Below are 22524 nucleotides of genomic sequence, written 5' to 3'. Positions count from 1 at the left end.
ATATTGAATTATTAAGTATTTCAATCAATGTTGCTTTTTTATACAATTAATAACAAGTCCTATTATATTTAAAAGAAGAAAAACACATCTGCAAAATTTCTCCCGACTGCAAAGGTTGACTTCGAGGTTCGAACCTGGTTTACTTTTTCCCGAAGATACCCAAAGCTGGACTTTGAAAATTTTTTTCCTTAAAATAGCATTAAAGAATGCCCTCGACCTTTGAGACAACATGTACCTTTCGGGAGTCAACTTTCAAAACTTTGGGTGGGTTCTTTTGCCCCCTACAACTGTTTCTCCGCAGAAAATAAAAAAAAACGTATTCCTTTATTTTTTGCGTATTGTCCATACAGAAAGTTTCTTTGGAATTCTTGGTGGGATTCACACACACCTGACAATCTGTTACTAGCACTCTTGATATTTCGTGATCAAAGGTTGAGAAGAGTCCGGGCCCCAACTAACCGTTTTTTTTAGGTAAATACGAAACTCGTATTCCCTCGTTTTATGTCTACAATATTTGTGCAAAATTTCATTCACTTCCGTTTACTTTTTCTTACTTTTTGGCGTCAAATTTCAAAATTTTGGGATGGGGTCTTTTGCCCCATAAAACCGTTTTTCCGCAAAAATAAAAAACCCGTATTCCTTTGTTTTCAGTGCATTTCCCATACAAAAGTTTCGGTGCAATTCTTCATGTCCGATACACACATTTGACATACTGTTAGTAGCACTTTTGATTTTTCGTTATCAAACGTTTGGAGGGGTCGGCGCTCCACCCGACTGTTTTCTCTAGAAAAATACGAAACCCGTAACCTCATTTTCTGTCTGCAATATCTGTGCAAATTTCATTTACTTCGGCTCATTTCTTCTTTTCTTTCGGGTGTCAACTTCAAAATTTTGGGTGAGATATTTTGACCCTTAAAACAGTTTTCCGCAGAAAATAAGAAACCAGTATTCATTTATTTTTTTGGTTATTTTGCATACACAATGTTTCGTTGCAATTCTTCATGTTCTTTACACACATCTGACATACTGTTACTAGCGCTTTTGATATTTCGTGATCAAAGGTTTGGAGGGGTCGGTGCCTCACCCAAACTTTTTCTTCAGCAATATACGAAACTCATATCCTCATTTTACGTCTGTAATATCTGTGCAGAATTTCATTTACCTCGGCTAATGTCTTTTTACCTTTCGGGCAACTTTTAAAATTTTGGATGGGGTCTTTTGCCCCCTAAAACCGTTTTTCGCAGAACATTAGAAACTCATATTCCTTTATTTTTTGCGTATTGTCCATACAAAAAGTTATGTTGCAATTCTTCGTGTCCTTTACACATATCTCAAATACTGTTACTAGTACTTTTGATATTTCGTGATCAAAATGTTTGAAGGAGTCCGTGCCTCACCCAATCCCTTTTTCCGGGAAAATACGAAACCCGTATTCCCTCGTTTTAAGCCTTCAATATCTGTGCAATATTTCACTCACTTCGGTTCACTTGTTCTGACCTTTCCAGCTTCAAATTTAAAATTTTGGGGTGGGTTGTTTTGCCCCATAAAACAGTCTTTCCGCAGAAAATAAAAAAACGTATTCCTTTATTTTTTGCGTATTGTCCATACAAAACGATATGTTGCAATTCTTCATGTCCTTTACACACATCTCAGATACTGTTACTAGTACTTTTGATATTTGGTGATCAAAGGTTTGGAGGGGTTGGCGCACTACGGAACCGTTTTCCCCAGGACAATACGAAACCCTTATCCTCATTTTACGTCTGCAGTATCTGTGCACAATTTAATTCACATCGGCTCACTTCTTCTGGCCTTTCGGGCTTCAACTTTCAAAAGTTTGGGTGGGGCTATAGCCTTTAAACCCGTTTTCCCGCAGAACATAAAAAAACCGTATTCCTTTATTTTTTGCGTTTTGTCGATACGAAATGTTTCTTTGGAATTCTTCATGTCCTTTACACACATCTGACATACTATTAATAGTACTTTCGATATTTCGTGATCAAAGGTTTGGAGAGGTCGGCACCCCACGCTTCCGTTTTCTCAAGGAAAATACGAAATCCATACTCCCCCATTTTATGTCTACAATATCTGTGCACAATTTCGTTCACTTCGGCTGAATTCTTCTTACCTTTCGGGCATCAACTTTCAAAATTTTGGGGTGGGTTCTTTTGCCCACAAAATAATTTTTCCGCATAAAATAAGAAACAAGTATTCATTTTCTTTTTGCGTATTCTCCGTACACAATGTTTCGTTGCAATTCTTCATGTCCTTTACAGACATCTGACATACTGTTACTAGCGCTTATGAAATTTCGTGATCAAAGATTCGGAGGAGTCAGTGCCACACTTAACCGTTTTTTTTTTTTTTTTAGGTAAATGCGAAACCCGCATACCCTGATTTTATGTCTACAATATCTGCGCAAAATTTCATTCACTTCGGTTCACTTTTTCTTCCCTTTCGGTGCCAAATTTCAAAATTTTGGGGTGGGGCCTTTTGCCCCATAAAACCATTTTTCCGCAAAAATGAAAAACCCGTATTTTTTGTTTTCAGCGCATTTCCCATACAAATAGTTTCGTTGAAAGTCTTCATTTCCTTTACACACATCTCATATACTATTAATAGTATTTTTGATTTTTCGTTATCAAACGTTTGAGAGGGTCGGCGCCCCACCTAAATGTTTTCTCTAAGAAAATATAAAACCCTTATCCTCATTTTACGTCTGCAGTACTTGTGCAAATTTAATTCACTTCGGCTCATTTCTTCTTGTCTTTCGGGTGTCAACTTTCAAAATTTTGGGTGGGAGCCTTTGACCCCTAAAACAGTTTTTCCGCAGGAAATAAGAAACTCGTATTGATTTATTTTATGGTTATTTTCCATACAAAATGTTTTGTTGCAATTCTTCATTTCCTTTACAGACACCTCACTGTTACTAGTACTTTTGATATTTCGTGATCAAAACATTGGAAGGGTTCGTGCCCTTTCCAACAGTTTTTTCCAGGAAAATACGAAACCTGTATTCACTCATTTTACGTCTACAATATGTGTGCACAAGTTCATTCATTTCGATTCACTTGTCCTTGCTTTTCGTTCGTCAACTTTCAAAATTTTGGGTGGGTGCTTTTCCCCGTAAAACCATTTTTACGCAGAAAATAAAAAAAAGTATTCGTATGTTTTTCGCACATTATCCATACATTAAGTTTCGTTGCAATTCTTCATGTTCTTTAGACACATCTCACATACTGTTACTATCACTTTTGATATTTCGTGATCAAATGTTTGGAGGGGTCCGTGCCTCACCGAACCTTTTTTTGCAGCAAAATACGAAACCCGTATTTCCTCATTTTAAACCTACGACATCTGTGCAATATTTCACTCACTTCGGTTCACTTCTTCTTATCTTTCTCGCGTCAACTTTAAAATTTTGGGGTGGGTTCTTTTACCCTATAAAACTGTCTTTCCGCAGAAAATAAAAAAAACGTATTCCTTTATTTTCTGCGTATTGTCTATACAAAAAGTTTCGTTGTAATTCTTCATGTCCTTTACACCTATCTGACATTTGTTACTAGTACATTTGATATTTCATGATCAAATGTTTGGAGGAGTCCGCGCCCTACCCAGCCGTTTTTTAAAGGAAAATAAGAAACCCGTATTCCCTCATTTTATGTTTATAATATCTGTGCAGAATTTCATTCAGTTCGGTTCACTTCTTCTTACCTTTCGGACGTCAAATTTCAAAATTTTTCGTGGGGGCTTTTGCCCCCTAAAACTGTTTTCCGCAGAACATTAAAACCTTGTATTCCTTTATTTTTTACGTGTTGTCCATAGAAAAAGTTTCGTTACAATTCTTCATGTCCTTTACACACATCTGACATACTGTTACAAGCATTTTTGATATCTCGTGATCAAGGGTTTGGAGGGGTCCGTGCCCCACCCTACCGTTTTTTTCAGGAAAATATGAAGCCTGTATTCCCACATTTTACGTCTGCAATATCTGTGCACAATTTTATTCACTTGGGTTCAGTTATTCTTGCCTTTCGCGTGTCAATTTTCAAAATTTTGGGTGAGTCTTTTATATTAAACCTTTACTTTATGTAACTTTTTCTTTTTTAAAATTCTTTTTTTTGGGGGAGGAGAGAAATGTTTTTTCTGATATGTGTTTTTTGCCATTCATCTTTTTTGAACTGCTTAAGTAAAATCATTTTGTAACTTTTGATGTCATCCAACTCCGTCACGATAATAAAATTGTCATTCTTAACAATTTGTTTTATTTCCTTATTTTTCAGTTTGCCACACTGATATATTTTTAACAAAATTGAGGTTTGGTCCAACGCCTTTCGAATTCGGAACCAACCCAACCGCCGAGCTTTTTGGGTTGCCTGCTATTGCAGGAAAACGAGAATTGCAGGTGGTAATGCACTTTTGGAGTCGTGTATACAATATATGTATATAAATGTATGACACATTCAACCACTTGTGCTTAGTAGATTTATTGGCAAATATACACTCGGGCCCTCTGGTCGATCCCTTTCTATTGTTTAGTGAGAGGTAGGGGTGTGGGAGATGAAAGCATGTAAACAAAAGAGAACAGTAGAAAATGGTTATGGTAGGTGTGGGGAGTCCTTTGACGGTATGTAAACAAAAAGAAAAAGAATATTAGATAGTAAAAGAGAATTCGTGTATAAAATGCTTTTGGGGAGAAGGGTTGTTGTTAACTTACGAATCTTGAATACTAAACAAAAGAAAAGAATAGTGGATGGTAAAAGTGAAATCGTGTATACAACGCTATGCAGCTGTATGTTTTAAAAAAATAATTGAGAGAAAAGAGAAGGGTTGTTGTTAACTTAGGAACCTTGAATACTAAACAAAAGAAAAAGAATAATAGATGGTAAAAGAGAAACCGTGTATACAATGCTATGCAGCTGTACGTTTAAAAGAATAATTGAGAAAAGAGGAGCAGAAGACTTGTTGAATTACGAAAGATGAATTGTAAACAAAAGAAAGAATGGTACCAGATGTTGATAGCGTGGGAAGGTAATACGTATACATAGCTTTCCAGGTGGGATGTTTATGAAAACAATAATTGAGCTATATACTGCACACATAAAGGTTATTATTATAATTTAAAAAATCTTGTTAGAACACGCATCCCGGCGACTTATGGCGTAAACGCGGCGCGGGGCGGGGCAGGACGGAAGGTACGCGGAGGCCTGCGCGAACAGAAAACACCCGCGTGTGCAGACGCGAGCGCGTGACATTTGAAATTTTTATTTAAATATTGATTTTTAAAATTTACATGTATAGTTTTCTTAGCGATAGAGAACCGTCAGTTTGTCGAAGACGTTGTTGAGAAACGTAAGTCAAACGTTGAGAATGATAATTTTTGTAAAAAGAAAGTAAAAACAAAAGACTGTCCAGATTCTCCGGATTCATCATTTAACGAAACGGAATTAGAAACATATGAAAATGATAATGTAGAAGTTTACCCATGTTTATCATCTGATAGTGAAGAGACAAATGATTTACCTGATGACGAAGTGTACGAGCTTCCGGAGGGTAACGTGGATTGTGAGGCGGAATGAGACAAAGCCGCTACGTTTACCTGCTTCAGCGGAAGTAGACTGGAAGTGTGAATGTTGTGTTAACTACGTGGATGTGAACTGTATTAGAAACTGCATTGTGAAATGGAATTCAGGTGATTATTTGATATGTTATACATGTTATTGGGATGATACATTCCAATGGGCTCATGAATGTTTTTACTGTGATGGTGATATTCTAGGCTTGCGTGTTTGGTCTGTGCTGGTGAGTCCTAGTGTACAGGACGAATTGTTCGACATTTATGGACAAATACATAGTATTGGACCATTAACAAGAGACTATTTTAATATTACATATGCGGAACTAACAATTGATGTGAATGCAAGAGATCTTTTGCGTATTTTACTTGAAAAACACAGATCGAATTTGTATAGTGAAGGGTGTTAAGAAAACGTAGTGTGCAAAATGTTTTCAGATAGTAATGCCTGTGTATTATGTAGTGAAGAACATATTAGTGAAGTTTGTGTTTTAAACATCAATGCTTATTTCTTCATGATATTGGAACTTTTGCTGTAGAACATTTATTCAACGAAATAACTCTTATTGATTTGTTTGAAGTGTTTGAAGAACAACATAGTGAAATTTCAAGTATAAAATTTATACGAAAAGTGCGTGAATGCCTAAACAACATGGAATTTGTTGGACAAATTATTGCGTTTTTCTTGGAACGTAAACATGAAATTTCACCATGTGTTAATGGTAACTTAGAATGTAGAAATCGTTTTTAAAATCTGAGGTGAGAGGGGTGGGAGGAAAAGATTTTGATCCGACCTGTAGCTGTAGTTTGTTAACGTTAAAGTGTTGAAAATGAAATGGATTTAGTTCAGATTTCCCATTAAATGCCGAATTAGAAACAAATTCGATAACGAGACCTTTAGGTACGTTAGAAATGAAAATATTATCAAGATTGTACGAATTAACGTTTGCAGGAATAGTATATGTTCTTGTTTGAACTCTTGTAAAGGGATATTTTGTTGTTTCACGATTCATGTTACTATCAATTTCCATTGTCAAATGAGGTGCAACATCGATGCGTCGTATATGTAGAGTAAACATCTTCAAGTTTTACTTTATAAGAAGAATTTGCAGGAGACATTAAACAAAAAGCATCTTTACTTCGATGTAATTTTATACGAAGACCTACTTTATTTACAATTGCTCTTGGCAATCCAGCAATATCAGTATACAACCGACCATAGATTTCAAACGATTTACTATTTTAAACATAATTAGCACGAAAACCTACATTATCAGCACTTATTGTATCAAATTGTTTAGCAGTATCTTTATACCACATTCCTAATTTCAAATGTGTATCAGGAGCATCACTGGAATAATTTAATAATGTTTCAACGTAAGCACGATAAGGATAAAATCCTGATGAAGAAGTAATTAATTTATCATTTAATGAAATATAATTTGACTAAATAAAAAATGTCGGAAATTATTTCTTGGTGCTACATCATTTTCAGTTAAAGACATCATCAGGTTTTGTAATTTTACAACGTACGTAAAGTTAAGGATATGCAGCATGAATAAATTCTCCTGTTTCACCCGGAATAAAAAAATCAATAGGACCAGCAGAGGTTAATGTTGAAATTGGTCGTTATTCAGCTATGATGTAAGATTCAATTGCAGTTTGTGTCATTGGAGTACTAAATAAATCAAAATCGTTGGTGCAGCATTCTACACTGTTTGAATTAATTGAGGCCGTTATGAGAATATATCTCTAACACGACTTATTTTTCTTCTTACTTTTCTTTTGCTTTTTCTTTTGTTTGTACGCCTACGTTTTGATGTTGGAAGTCCAAAACGAACAAACGCTGGAGCTTTACGTTTGCGTGGCCGTCTCTTACTACTTCCAGTTAATAACTGACCAACTTTGTTAACAGCTTTTGTCTTTAATGTTTCACCAGCTTCTTTTACACGTGCACGAACGGATTCTTTAAATGGTTTATCTTCTAATACACCACCCGCTACTTGTATTCCCGTTTGTAATGCTTGACGACCTAAAGTTTTTGCACCTTGTTTAAGAAATGGTAATGCAAAACGAAATAATTCTTGGAAGAAACTACCTATACCATGTCCCCGTAGATACACAGGTCCTGAACAGTATGGAATACCATGTCCGTAACTTCGTTTAAACTTAATGCTGAATAAAATTAATTAATTAATTAATTTTTATTAGGAGAGCGCTTAAAATGAAGTGTAACACTTAGTGTCTTAGAACGAAATGGTAAATTTCGCCCTGCATGGTCTTTTAATAGTATTTCAATAGTGTCAAAAGAAAATTTTGCAAGTGGAAGATAATGAATTTCTTGAAATGTTAATGTTCTCACTTTACCATATTTAACAATTGATATTGTTGCAATACGTAATAAAGATGCTTTTGTATCACCTAAAAACTGATATTGTATGATATAATTGTAAATAAAAAATTGATGTGAATATACAATATCAACATATGGTTGTTGAAATCCACGATTATGTGAAACAAGATCTTTATTTTCAGGAAGTTCTAATTGTAATGCTAATGTTGGTGACAATGTAACGGATTCAACACGATCAGTACAACCTACTTGTACAGTATTTGATACACAAAATTTTATATCTTTGACACTTAATTTAATTCATCAATGATATGATGTACGGATGGATAATATCCACTTACAATTTTACTTTCCTGAGGTTCCTCATTTTTTAGATTATACCAAATAACATTTTTCCCTTCGAGAACATTATAACATGTTAAACGAACATCTAATTCACTTAATCCTACACACCAATCTCTTTCTGATAATTGAATATTATTTTTTAGTTCACCTATAAAATGTGATGTATTATTTGTAGGATATATATCAGTGCTTGCGTTTGATACAAGTGTAATGTAAAATCTACCATATATACTTTCAGAAATCATTTTCGTTTAAAGTGAAGTGTCAAGTTTGAAGTTCCAAATTCAAATGGCAATTTTAAACAGTGTTCATCTTTTAAGTTTACTTCAATCGTGTTAAAATAAGATTTTTCAACTTTAACATAGTGCGGTGTGTGAAATAGAAAACATTTTACATGTCCATGTTCAATATTATACGCACTAACTTTACGAAGTATAGGACCAATATTTTCTTGCTGTTTCACAATATCAACACAAACATTAATAATGTTCGGTACATTATATTCTAAATTACATGGAAATTTTGCACGTGTTATTATTGGAATTTTTACATTAAAAGGTTTTGCAAAAACAGTATCGTGAAGCTCGGTCGTATTTTCATTTATGAATCCAAGTAAATGTTGTAATCCCTGTGTTATATCAATTATGCATTGATCTTTTAATTTTAAAAATGCCCAATGGTTATTTGTTTTTTATTTTTATATTTTATCATGCGTACATGTTCCGGAATCATACCTAAAATAGACTGAACGGAAGAATAATATTCGGGTGTAATATCAATATCATTAATTTCAAGTTCATCATCAATGATGCTTTGAATTACAATTTTTTCGTTTTCAAGAACATTATAAAAACTAAAAGGAATATTAAAGTCTGTTAATGCAACGTAACACTCTCCTTCACTTAAAAGAATAAGTTGTACTAATTTAACTCGAAATGAAGAAGTTGTATTATTACTAAAAATTTCAGTACTAGCATTCGCAGGAAGAGTAATACAGAAATCATGTTTTATCATCGAACTCATTTTGAAGACTGAACAGAAATTGTTTTAATCCATGAATTCATACTTGACGGATATCCTAACCATTTAACATACATCATAACTTTCATTTTAATACTTTTTCAATTAAATATGTTTTGTTTGAATTCACATTTACTTTTTGTAATTCTTGTGTATAAAAGGTACCTCTAATTTCTTCATCATTCAAATTTTTTAATTTATACGTAATAGGATTCGTCGGAATACATTTATCAACGATAAAAATTTCTTGTGACCATTTTGGTAAATATCCCTTTTCTAACTTATGTTTATGTTTACTAACACGTACATAATCACACGGATGAAATTTTTATGTTAATTTCTTTTTATTCATTTTATCCCCGTACAATGTATTCCAAACTTGATTAACAATAGAATAAATTACATCTGCAGGTGCCGTTTTAATACTACTACGATACGCATGACTATAATTTTTTAGAAAGTGATCTAACACATCTATATAACAATATATATTTTTAAGAGTAAAATAACGATACAATTTTTCTTTTAATGTTCTTATAAGTCGTACTGCTAATCCACATTTAATTTCTGAATGTACACTATAATGCTTAATTTCATATCCTCAAATAAACGTTTTACATATCGATTAAAAACACTGTACCTAAATCAGTTTGTATCCTCGTCGCCATAAGTGCCTTTACATCGCAGTGACGGGTATGTGACCGCGCAGTACTCCAAGGAAGGGATGGTTGTATAAGAATTTTTTATTAATTTTGAAGAGTTTTTATTTTGACTAGGGAATTAACATAGGTATAGGGAGTAATGACACAGATTTGAAGCATCGGTGCACGAAAAGATTCGTATTCTCAGTTTTTCTGTTTATTGTTTTATATGTTAAGTTAAACACCACAATATGTATCACTGATATCGCAGATCGTATTATTTTGTAAAATCGTGTCTGTAACCTATTGTCAAAACATTCATCTCAAGACATGATGTAGAGAAAAGAGAAAGAGATAAGACATCTGTAATATATGTATAATTACTCAATAAGTAATTATAAGTAAATTAGACTCAATAAGTAATTGTAGAAATTAGTTAAAGGACACGTAAGAGAGCGAAAAGGAGGTCTAGAAGTCTGAACTTTTTAGAAACGTCCTAGATAGGTGAAAATATAGTTAAAAATTGCAAAAGGTATCATGTAATTTATCTTTCTTTTCTTATATCCTAGTATACTTTTTTCTTTCACATCCAAACATCTCTATTCAGAATTACGAGATAAAGATGAAGAGAGAAACATTTCAATCTCAAGAATTATATCAGAAAAAAATCTTTTGACTTAGGCTAGATTCGAACTCGTAACCCTTGAATCCATAAGTCTGCGCTCTACCGATTGAGCTAACGATTTCTGTTGTAAAAGACTGATTTCTACAACTACCGGTTGCTGAATGGTGTGCATTAATGAAATTGGCCGAGATAATTGCTTCATATAGCTATTGCAATAATAATAATAATAATAATAATAATAATAATAATAATAATAATAATAATGATGAACAGAATTTAAAAAGTCGCATTGTTAAAAGTTTGGTGTGCGAAGTTAGTCCTAATATGAGATTTTATTAATTATATATAATAAATGTAAGCGTGGTTTATTCGTGCGTGCTACTCAAACTGCGCAAATCATAAGGGTTGTACGCGTATGGTACAGTAGCCTTGCGTCCTCCAACCGTGAAGAAAGATTCGGTTTGAACCTATGCGTGTCCTAAGAGGAAGGAGGAGATTCAAAGAAAGAGAAGTGGTTTAGAAATTATGCAAAAATAGAATATCTCACGAGGTGAGGTGATATAGAGTTCAGCGTGTCTTTCAGCTGTGACTCTATACAAGATATGAATCTACGACGTAACGTGGAACCCGAACCACACGACTCCTGCCGGGAATCGAAACCTTTAGCTCTATCATGGGAGACACAGGGACATGTAAAAATAATCGAAAATAAACGATATTAATGTTAAATCCATAGCTTTTGAGTACATGAATTATGAAACCTATATCGTTCACATCAAAGTTTAGCATTATCGGCATGGAGGTTTAATGGGAGGGGTGAAAATTTAATAATTCTTAATTGAAAGATATGAGTGTCTATTCAATAGTTCTCAGGGTTGCTGAAATTAATAATTACACTCCAGATACCATTAAAGCCCAAAGCTTTACTCTTTCGTTAGCAGGAAGGTTATTCATTTACTTAACTCAGGAGACCTTAAAGTTAAGGATATGAAACTCGATGCATATATTTCTAATTCAAAATTATTAGATACGTATTGTAGCTTAGACTTCTAAGGAGGAGAAGGGCCAATTTATGCAATGATTTCCTTCACATTCGAATAAAATACTGTTCCATTATATTGCGAAAACTCATTTCGAGTAGTGTCATTGCTAATTTGTTTAGACCCCTACTCATTTATAACAGAATCTCACTTTTCCTGTAACACCTAAGCAAGCACTTAGTAAAGTAAATGCCATTAAAATCTATATTCATAGGACAGTGGTGCAAATGCAGTTGAGCTCTTCGGCAATCTTTAGCATGGAAAGAGAAAAAAGCCACCACATTGATATTGGAAAAGTAGCTAATGAATTCCTCCCCGAAAAAGGTCACCCGCACATTTATTTTACAGATGGTGGTTTATAGCTATACGTAAGTTTATTGAAATTGCTCCATAGTTGTGGGGGCGAGACACTGAAGCCATCCGTAATAAGTGGGGAAGTGACATGTAAAAGTACTCATTATGAACAATATTAATATCGAAATCGTTATGGTATTAGTTTTCGTGGTCGCAGATGAATAATGACGCTGTCGATGTTGCTTAAGTTCAAGTTAAGCCTTGGTTGGCATGGAGGTCAGAGTGGGAGGGTGACAGGCAAATAAATAAATAAATAAATAAAATAAAATAAAACCGAAAACATTCTTTATTTGTGTCGAATATATATTTTTCGGGATCTCTGACATAAACGGTAATATTCCAGATGTGGTATATGACCAAGGTTGGCCCCATTCGCATGCGGTTTCAGAGGAGAGAACCGGTGAAGATTTCAGAACAGTTCCTTTGACTTAAGTTTCAATACACTTAGAGTGAGGAGTGGTAATACATAAATACTGGTGTCACATCCGAACCTATCAGAGGTATGATTTCTGGGGAACTGTCGTTGCTCCAGGGAGGCATTACCCCATGATCAGTCCCTAAAATTCTTACTGCTTTACAGGAGCGTAGGCAGGAATTTATTTCAGTGATCGAAAGCATTTTTAGGGTAAAATTGTTCAGATGGTAATGTATACGTATACTAAATTCGTTTGAAATCCCTCCAGGAGCCCATGTTGCATCGTACGTTCAACTGTACTTTTTTCTGAATCAAAACTTTCTCTCTCTCTCTCTCTCTCTCTCTCTCTATATATATATATATATATATATATATATATATATATATATATATATATATATATATATATATATATAAAACAGTAACAGGATCGGTTGTAGACATTTTGTAAGTGTAAATAAACAATATTTAGTCGCCCCCGCCTAAATGATAATAAAAGAATAGAATGCTGTAATGGACAAAAATTCTTCAGATAATTGTTACAATTACAAATTCCTTCTATAATAATTCAGTCTTCCTGTAATTATTAAAGGAAAATGGCGAAATTAAACCTAATTAACTGTGGATGAATCATGACCAAAGTTCCAGTTTTAATAATTTATATATTTTTTTATTAAATAAGCACAGGAAACAACTAAAATGTATACCTAAGATGTATTTTGACAAATACAGTTGAAACATAAAAGTCGAAACAGAATAAAACTAATGAGCTTTAAGTTTAACATTATCACAGGTTTGATTTTGACAAAGAGATATGCTCTTACACTTCATTAAAAGCATATTTAAGTAGTGTTTTCCAGTGATACAAATATGGTAGTTAGCTTAATTTCTCGTTTTCTTTGTTACTGTAAAGTTCATGTTATAAAGACACTTTTCTGGCTTTCAATTTGGCAAAATCTCTTATTATTGCATCAATATCAATTTCATTCAGAATGTAATTTTCAATGGCCATCAAAGCTAGTCCATTTAATCGTTCTTGAGATATACCGTACTTGATTTCAAATAATTCTTTATTAATTTTAGTTAAACTAGTTCAATACACAACAAATGACAAAAGTGTGTGTCTTAATTGATATTTAATTTGTCCTCGATCCCGTGGCAGCACTTTAAAATCAGGTTCCTTCGCAAACATTCTTTTCAGGGCCCTTTAGGCCTATAGAACAATTCAATTCTTTCATGTTTCTTTCCAACATAAACGTACGAAATCAGGCAGTAACACAATGTAAACACAAGCAAAGATGCACCCAAGATTTTTCTTTCTGGTTCGAAGATTTTTCGGAATAGCCTACAAATGCAAATAATTTTGTGTATCTGCCCCTGAAATTGTGCTAATTGAAGGATCCAGACTCTCAGACTACCTGTGCAGTGTTTCGTCCACACATATTTTTAGGGGGCCACTTTCCCCCGGGAGGAGATCAAAATAATACGTCTGTAATATAATAATAAATAAAAGAGTAGCAGCAGTGGCCCTCTGAATACTAAGTGTACCCCCCCGGAAGATTTTTTCTGAAAGGAACACTGCACCTATTAGGGATGCCCACGAGACAAGATGTGTAGCTGTCTCGTCTCGAAAATGTGTTGTAAAAGTGATGTCTCGACTCGAAAAATATATTTCTCTATTGGAAGAACCGTGTCTCGACTCGAATTTTGTCTGGAAAATCCTGTCTCGATTCGTCTCGTGCGCATCCCTAGCACCTATGTCGGTGCATCCCTGAACACAAGTAACTAATAATCAAAACTCTACTTTGCATTAGAATTATTACTAATTTAAAATATCGCTCCATCTAAATTTAATAACAGAGAATGGATTAATAATTATTGTTATACTGTTATAATAAAACAAGCATCTGTATATGCTGCTGTGATTGAAAGTGAGAGTACTAAAAAAAACTATAAATACTTGTCATCCAAATGACCTTTCATCGCTTTCGATTATATCCTTTCAAGTTCTATACTTATATGCCGTGTGAAAACTAATTGTAATCAAACATATTTTGAAATACATGAAATTTAATTCAGACCCGTAACAGAAATGACCGTATCGTCCCATTTTAATTCAACAATTAAATTACTGCAATCAGGTAAAATAACCTTACAGTTTCAAAAGAATGTCGACCTGCAAATGCTTCGTTAACAGTGACTGGTATTGACAACTCCCCACCTCAACATTTGTATGATTTTGTCCAGAACGCGAAAGAAACCTTTTAGAGCCTTCGGTTGCCTCTTATCTTCTTTCATGTTTTGTAGCTTTTTTTCGATAAAATGCTCACTTGGTTTTATATCGTTGCTCATTATTATTACATGAAAAACAAAGTACTATTAAAAAGTGAAAGCACACATTATAAATTTAAAAAATAAAACAAAAACGAAATGACTTAGGATAGAAATGAAAATCTTGACGAACGACAAATGAACTAATAGATATTAAACAAAGTGAGCATTAAGCAGTGGACAGCGATTTGAGCCATTAGGAACTTAAGTTAAAATTTCCCTCAGAAATGATTTTTAAAAAATCCATTTGTACCGCCCGTCTTTTCTTAGTATTCGCTCCACTCCCTGGGCGAATGGACAAGAAAAGCCTACTTGCTTGCATGGGGGCCCGAAGAATTTTTTAGAGGGGTCATCTTCCTGGATGGTATATTACGTTTGGTATTTTTATTTGTATTAAGAAAATCGTAAGAAATTATACATATATATTATACTTGTCGTAAGCCAGGTGGGACCCGGCCCCCTCGTCCCCTTTTGGGCGCCCATGCTTGCTTCAACTTTGATAATGTGAATTTCATTTACGGTGATCTTTCTCAACCCTTAACTGAGGTCATTGAACCAAAGTACTATGCGAAGACACTGTTCAAGACAAGATGGAGGAGCACCCTTGGAGACATTTCTTTTTACTGTGATAATGCCACCCAATACTTGCGGTTGAATTCCTTTCGTTTGTTGATCCATTCGGATTTTAAAGACATATTTGGCAATGATATTCTCTAGCAAGGTGTCGGAAGGATTGTTGAGGAAGGAATGAAGAGTCTGTTATATTTGTATTTTGTGCATATGGTGGGATTGTGGAAAGAATACCACTGTCTTTAGCTCTACGGTCATAATGCTTAATACAACATCTATTGGAAAGCTAAATTTACCTTCATTTTACCTCATATTCGTAAAATATCCCTTTTCCCTCTTTAAAAAGGTCTATCCTGTGCCGTGGAAATTTTCCTCAAACTAGCATCACTTGTGCGTGTGGTATTTTCATCAATTGATGTACGAGTCCATTTCATTTGTAAAAGGTGTTTTACAGCCAACCACGCAAAGATTCGACTTTATTGTCCTTTTGATATATTTTATCTGTATCTCAGTCTGTACAATATTTATTTGAAGCTATATGAGGAAAATTTTTTATCATAACATTTTTTTAAATAAATATTTACATTTAAAACAAAATTCATTTTTCTAATTTGGCTCCCTGTTCACCTGGCGCCTCCTGCGAACGCGTAGTTCGCAGGCTTCAAGATTCGGCCCTGCAGTAACAATGAAATTCTGTATTACCGCCCGATTATCGTTGTTGTGAAAACATTCACCATGATATGACGTAGGGAAATGAGTTACATTAGGGTTCTAAGATCTAATATCAAAGTTGAAACATCGCAAGTAAAACAAAAACATGTAATAGCAAATAGTTTTGAAAATAATTTCAGTTTAAACTAGCTGCGACTACATTTAATTCAAAATTAAACTTCTGGAGTGCAACATATGAGCGTAGCTGAAAGAAAAAATCAATAAGAACAGTCGGGATTTGAACATACAAGTAGGAGTTACTTACAATAACCATTCATCTACTATATTTTGTTTACTAAAAATATTTTCCATGCAGCAAAATGCCATTTCACACTGAAACATTAACAACATAAGAACAAAGATTTCAAGAAAATTTGCCAAAGCTTATGTATTAAAGGTATCCTGGTATTCGCCCAGTGGTACTGCAAAATCACTAGTCAGGATGCCTCGTATCGAAATTTGAACCGGGAGACTCTCAATTACGAAGCGTCAACACTAACCAGTAACCTTCGTTCGCCCAGTAAATGTCTTCAAATTACTTTTCTGTAATTATTTTTCAAAAATGTTTATTATTTTCATGAAGCAAAGAGTGCATCTTCTACTTGGGTTGAGAACTATATCTACTATACTTCTAACAGTCAACTAATAGTTGATGTTCATTGTTTCTATCGATTTTCTACGTCTACTAAGTTATTTCAATTTTTTATAAGTTTTCCCTTCCGTTTATGACAATGATTAGAAATGAAGGCTCCTCTTCTTATACAAATCTTGATCATTGTAACATTTTTAGTCAAAATTCTGAATTATTGAAAATCTTTAAATTAGTTAGAATGAAGAGGATAATACTAAGAAACATGGTTAGAAAAAAGAAACATTGTTGTTTAACGAATTGATAAAATCAAGCTTTTTCAAAACACAAAAAAATACTGTATGGTATGGGATGATCATGGAAAAAGTAAAAATAGCCATCGAGGACACACTAACCAACTACTGTACGCGGATAAGTCTAGGTTTGTTAACTTGGTAGACGTATATGAAGAAACCACTAACAGAAAATAGCTGATAGCTTTACGCCTAATCATCTCAGCGACCTCGAAACTAATAACTCTACTATCGGTTGTCGTTTTCGATCATTTTATATGTTACTCCTTTCAATTGTCCGAAGGTATGCCTTACCCCTTATCCCAATGCATGAAAAGCAAATAATATTTTCGCAAACACCGCGAGGGGCAGGGAGGGAGTAACAGAACGCACACAGCTCGCTGTATGGCTTTAGGGCAAATACCTAAAGGCATAAGCAATAGGCCACTTGACCAAGAGCAATGTTGCCAAACGTAATACAATGTAAGCCCACGCGCAGCCTGTCTCTTCGCGTGACATTACCTTCGACACAAAATCACTGACCCTTCGAACAAGATAACATTGTTGCGCTCTCAGAGTCAGGTTTTAATTGCATTTGTGTTAAAGAAATGAAATGAAATCTTTAAGTTTTATGTCCCACGGTTGTGCCGGTTAGGCTAAAGGAGACGGTGATGATGAGTAATGAATGAAATGAAGAGAGTGGGAGGAAATAGGAGAACCCCGAGGAAACCGACGCACACAGTGTTCGTCCGCCACAAAGTTCAATTGGCGGGGGCTGAGATCGAACCCGAGGCCCCAAGCACTAGAGGTGAAAGCTCTGCCACTGAGCCACCGCGGCCCTAAAGGAAAAGAAAAGAAAAGCGCACCCAAGACAATACCTCTAGAGATGTGGGGAAATTTGTCCAAATAGACTTTTCTTTTTTCCTTTTATCTATACAGGATTATGCGCGATCAACATTATAACTGTTACATTTTTCATTCTCTGTTGCAAGAAAATAATTGACATAAGGATAGGACCTGTACTTAAACGCAAAATTACATAAACGGTCTGGTAGTTTTAGTTAGAACGATCCGTCAACTGGAGGTGGGGTAAGTTCTCAAACATTTAAATATACGACGTCTTATATACTGTAGGTGCACTACGCAACCAGTTACTAGAGAACAAACCCCGAAGTAGGACTGCTATCAAAACGAGACAATACGAGACTATTTACAGTATTAGTCTCCTTTCAACCGACAAATAGCGGTCTCAGTCTCGTCTCGATAGTTTCGAAATAAATTATTTGAAATTATTCCACACTAAATTCGACAGTAGATAAATAAAATACACCTCCAATAGTTCTCCCTATTGCTTCAGAATATATAATGGATTCACCATTTTCTACTAGATAAAGTATGAATTAGCAATTCATATACAACATTCAAAAATACATATGTCTGTTTGCATTAAATATACTCATTGTTTCTTAAATTATTTATTTACTAATTGAAATACCCGGCGTTGCACAGGAAGAATAGGTTTATATTTCAAAGATATATTTGAGATTAGTTTTCCCAGTAGAATACATATTTGAATCGGAATGAAATAGTACGAATCCATTTCCAACAGGAAAAAAAATTAACTTGCCGCTAACGAAGAATAAAAACTTGGGCTTTTATGGTATCGGGGGTGTCATTATTCACTTCAGCGACCCCGGAAACTATTGAATAGACACTCATATCTTTCAATTAGGAATTTTTAGGACCTCGAAAGCTATGGATTTAACATTAATATCGTTTATTTTCGATTATTTTTACATGTCCCTGTGTCTCCCATGATAGAGCTAAAGGTTTCGATTCCCGGCAGGAGTCGTGTGGTTCGGGCTCCACGTTACGTCGTAGATTCATATCTTGTATAGAGTCACAGCTGAAAGACACGCTGAACTCTATATCACCTCACCTCGTGAGATATTCTATTTTTGCATAATTTCTAAACCACTTCTCTTTCTTTGAATCTCCTCCTTCCTCTTAGGACACGCATAGGTTCAAACCGAATCTTTCTTCACGGTTGGAGGACACAAGGCTACTGTACCATACGCGTACAACCCTTATGATTTGCGCAGTTTGAGTAGCACGCACGAATAAACCACGCTTACATTTATTATATATAATTAATAAAATCTCATATTAGGACTAACTTCGCACACCAAACTTTTAACAATGCGACTTTTTAAATTCTGTTCATCATCTTTATTATTATTATTATTATTATTATTATTATTATTATTATTATTATTATTATTATTGCAATAGCTATATGAAGCAATTATCTCGGCCAATTTCGTTAATGAACACCATTCAGCAACCGGTAGTTGTAGAAATCAGTCTTTTACAACAGAAATCGTTAGCTCAATCGGTAGAGCGCAGACTTATGGATTCAAGGGTTACGAGTTCGAATCTAGCCTAAGTCAAAAGATTTTTTTCTGATATAATTCTTGAGATTGAAATGTTTCTCTCTTCATCTTTATCTCGTAATTCTGAATAGAGATGTTTGGATGTGAAAGAAAAAAGTATACTAGGATATAAGAAAAGAAAGATAAATTACATGATACCTTTTGCAATTTTTAACTATATTTTCACCTATCTAGGACGTTTCTAAAAAGTTCAGACTTCTAGACCTCCTTTTCGCTCTCTTACGTGTCCTTTAACTAATTTCTACAATTACTTATTGAGTCTAATTTACTTATAATTACTTATTGAGTAATTATACATATATTACAGATGTCTTATCTCTTTCTCTTTTCTCTACATCATGTCTTGAGATGAATGTTTTGACAATAGGTTACAGACACGATTTTACAAAATAATACGATCTGCGATATCAGTGATACATATTGTGGTGTTTAACTTAACACATAAAACAATAAATAGAAAAACTGAGAATACGAATCTTTTCGTGCACTGATGCTTCAAATCTGTGTCTTTACTCCCTATACCTATGTTAATTCCCTAGTCAAAATAAAAACTCTTCAAAATTAATAAAAAATTCTTATACAACCATCCCTTCCTTGGAGTACTGCGCGGTCACATACCCGTCACTGCGATGTAAAGGCACTTATGGCGACGAGGATACATTAAATACAGGAAGTTTAAAATTTTTCAATTTTTTCTGATTGCTTTTGCCATTTCATGACCTATTTTTTAACCCCTTCAGTGCGTAATTTTCAGATGCGAATCGCTGTAAAAATTGTTTTTTTAGAACTGGAATTTGTTACCTTTTAATAACTTTTGAACCTCTCAAGCAATCACAATGAAATTTCCGGCATTATGATCTTTGTTCCTTCTAATTAGCTACTATAACTTGTCATTGTCGTATTTATGGTATCATCATCATCATCATCATCATCATATGGTTAGGTTACACAAAATTTGGGAATGCCTCAACAGATCAAGTCTAATTTTTCTGTGTGGTCTCCTGGTGTTCCTAGGTGAGCGCAAACTCGCTAAATATTGTCGGGAATAACATTACTCATACTATGGGCAAGTATATTCGCCATACGCAATACAAAACAGCCAAAACAAAATGAAAGCGTATATATACGTCATCCGAACAGCAGGTGCGTTTTGAAGACACGAGTTAACTCGCCACACACACTGAAGGGGTTAAGGGAACAATACGCGTATCGTGAAAAAATATCGATACATAATATATACTTATAATTTTTGTTATACTTTGGAATATTTTGCATATTTGCTAAATTAAGTTGTAATGTTTCATTTGGTGCACTAACGTAATATTGTTTAAACGTGCTGGTGAATGTAATGTATATGCATCTTGAGATGCTAACCAATGTTTAATTTTCTTTTCCATAAATTTGTTTTTGTAATGTTTTAATACATGATAAAGAAGCAGAATTCGTATAATCGTAATATAATTTTGACAATTTTACCATTTTTACATTTCGTAATCTTTCCGATTTTTAAATATATTTGCTACGATTGACGGACTTCTTGATTTTCTAACTTTGTTATGTGATTTAACTATAGGTGTAAAAATAAATTCCCGTGGTACATTAAGATCATCTAATAAACTTTTATATTCGTGAGTGAATATGCGATTTCTAGAATATTCACGTGTACGAACAACATCATTTATTAAATCGATAATATTAGAACCTGGTATTATTTTTCCTTGAATACGTACTGTTCCCGTTTGATCCCAATGAATTTTATCAGAACTTGTTAACTGTTTTAATAATAGATCTGTTTTCCTTCGTTGTGTTTTCGGTACTGAATGTAAAATGTCCGATACAAAGGGTAAAATAGAATTATTTGTTCTTCAGATGATGTTTCACGAACAACTTTTTCAATAATAGGTAATGTAATAGGATTCTGTGAAACCGATGAAATACAATTTGAATACCGTTGTAATACCTGCTGATACAATTTCCATTTTCCATCAATACTAAGATTTCGACGTTGTAAAATATTATTCATTTCTTCATCTAAACGTGAATGATGTGAATCTATTGATTCCATATTTGCATGCATTAGTTGCATTGCATTTTCAGGAAATAATAGCATTTTACGAAATTCTGACATACGTCGAAACAAATTACTTGCTACTGCACCAAGTATTAGTCCTAAGATTAATGTTAGAAATGCACCACCTTTTTGTAATAAAATTTTCTTTTCTTGTTATGTGCTGTACGTTGTGCAGATAAAGAACGCAAGATCATTTATGTCTACGTAAACGTTGCTCCTGACGGGAATTCAACGGAATGTTTCTTTTTATGGCATTTTAGCAACTTGTGAAATAGTACGTATTAAATCACCGGACGCAGAATTTGTTTTCGCTTTGCACTTGCATTTGCACAAAACACGGAGAGTATCAATGTGTTTTTTCACCTTCAGCATCTTGACTAAACATAACGTAAACGTATGAATTACTGTCTTTTACATTTGCATATACATGCAGTGTTTCATCAGGAAAAATATTTGTACGTAATCGTAATGCATCATCTGTTTTCTGAGTTAAGTCAAATAACAAATAAGTGTGAGGTTCGCGTGTTACATCTTCGAACACATTCACAATTTGTTTACTATATCGTGGCATAATTTGTCTAGCTAAATATTGTATTTGTAACTTATCACGAGACTTTTTAAATACTATAATATAATGTGCATTTAAACTTATATCACGTGTTTTCGTTTTGGGAATGAATTTTGTACAATGAATATTACAGTTAATTTTTTATGGTGTGCATATTTTGTAAATAAGTTTGCAACATCACGATTGGTATCAGATATTAAATCATCTAATATTAATAATGAATTATCTTGTATTTCGAAATTATTCATATCTGGAATTCCTTCTACGAATCGAATTTGTGCACTTGCATCCAAATTTCGTATGACTGCACCATAACACCATACAATTTCATTAAAGTTCATAGTAAACATTTGATCGCGTTTATTTAATAAACTATTTACAAAACATGTTTTACCTGCACGTCAAGGACCAGCAATTAAAATGATTGATGGATGTTGCAACTAACATGTTTTATTAAAATGAATGCACTCAACAGATACTGTAATTTATATGCACACATTCACACAAAATAAGAATAACTTATTGAAATAAAATAAGAATAAATTAATTTTTCATAATTTACACTCACACATTTAACAATGAGTTTGCACA

Source organism: Thermobia domestica, chromosome 12 (assembly GCF_964235325.1).
Source record: "Thermobia domestica chromosome 12, izTheDome1.hap1.1, whole genome shotgun sequence".
Classification (NCBI taxonomy): Eukaryota; Metazoa; Arthropoda; class Insecta; order Zygentoma; family Lepismatidae; genus Thermobia; species Thermobia domestica.
The sequence above is the reverse complement of the archived record's forward strand: the minus strand, read 5'-3'. Positions refer to the sequence as shown.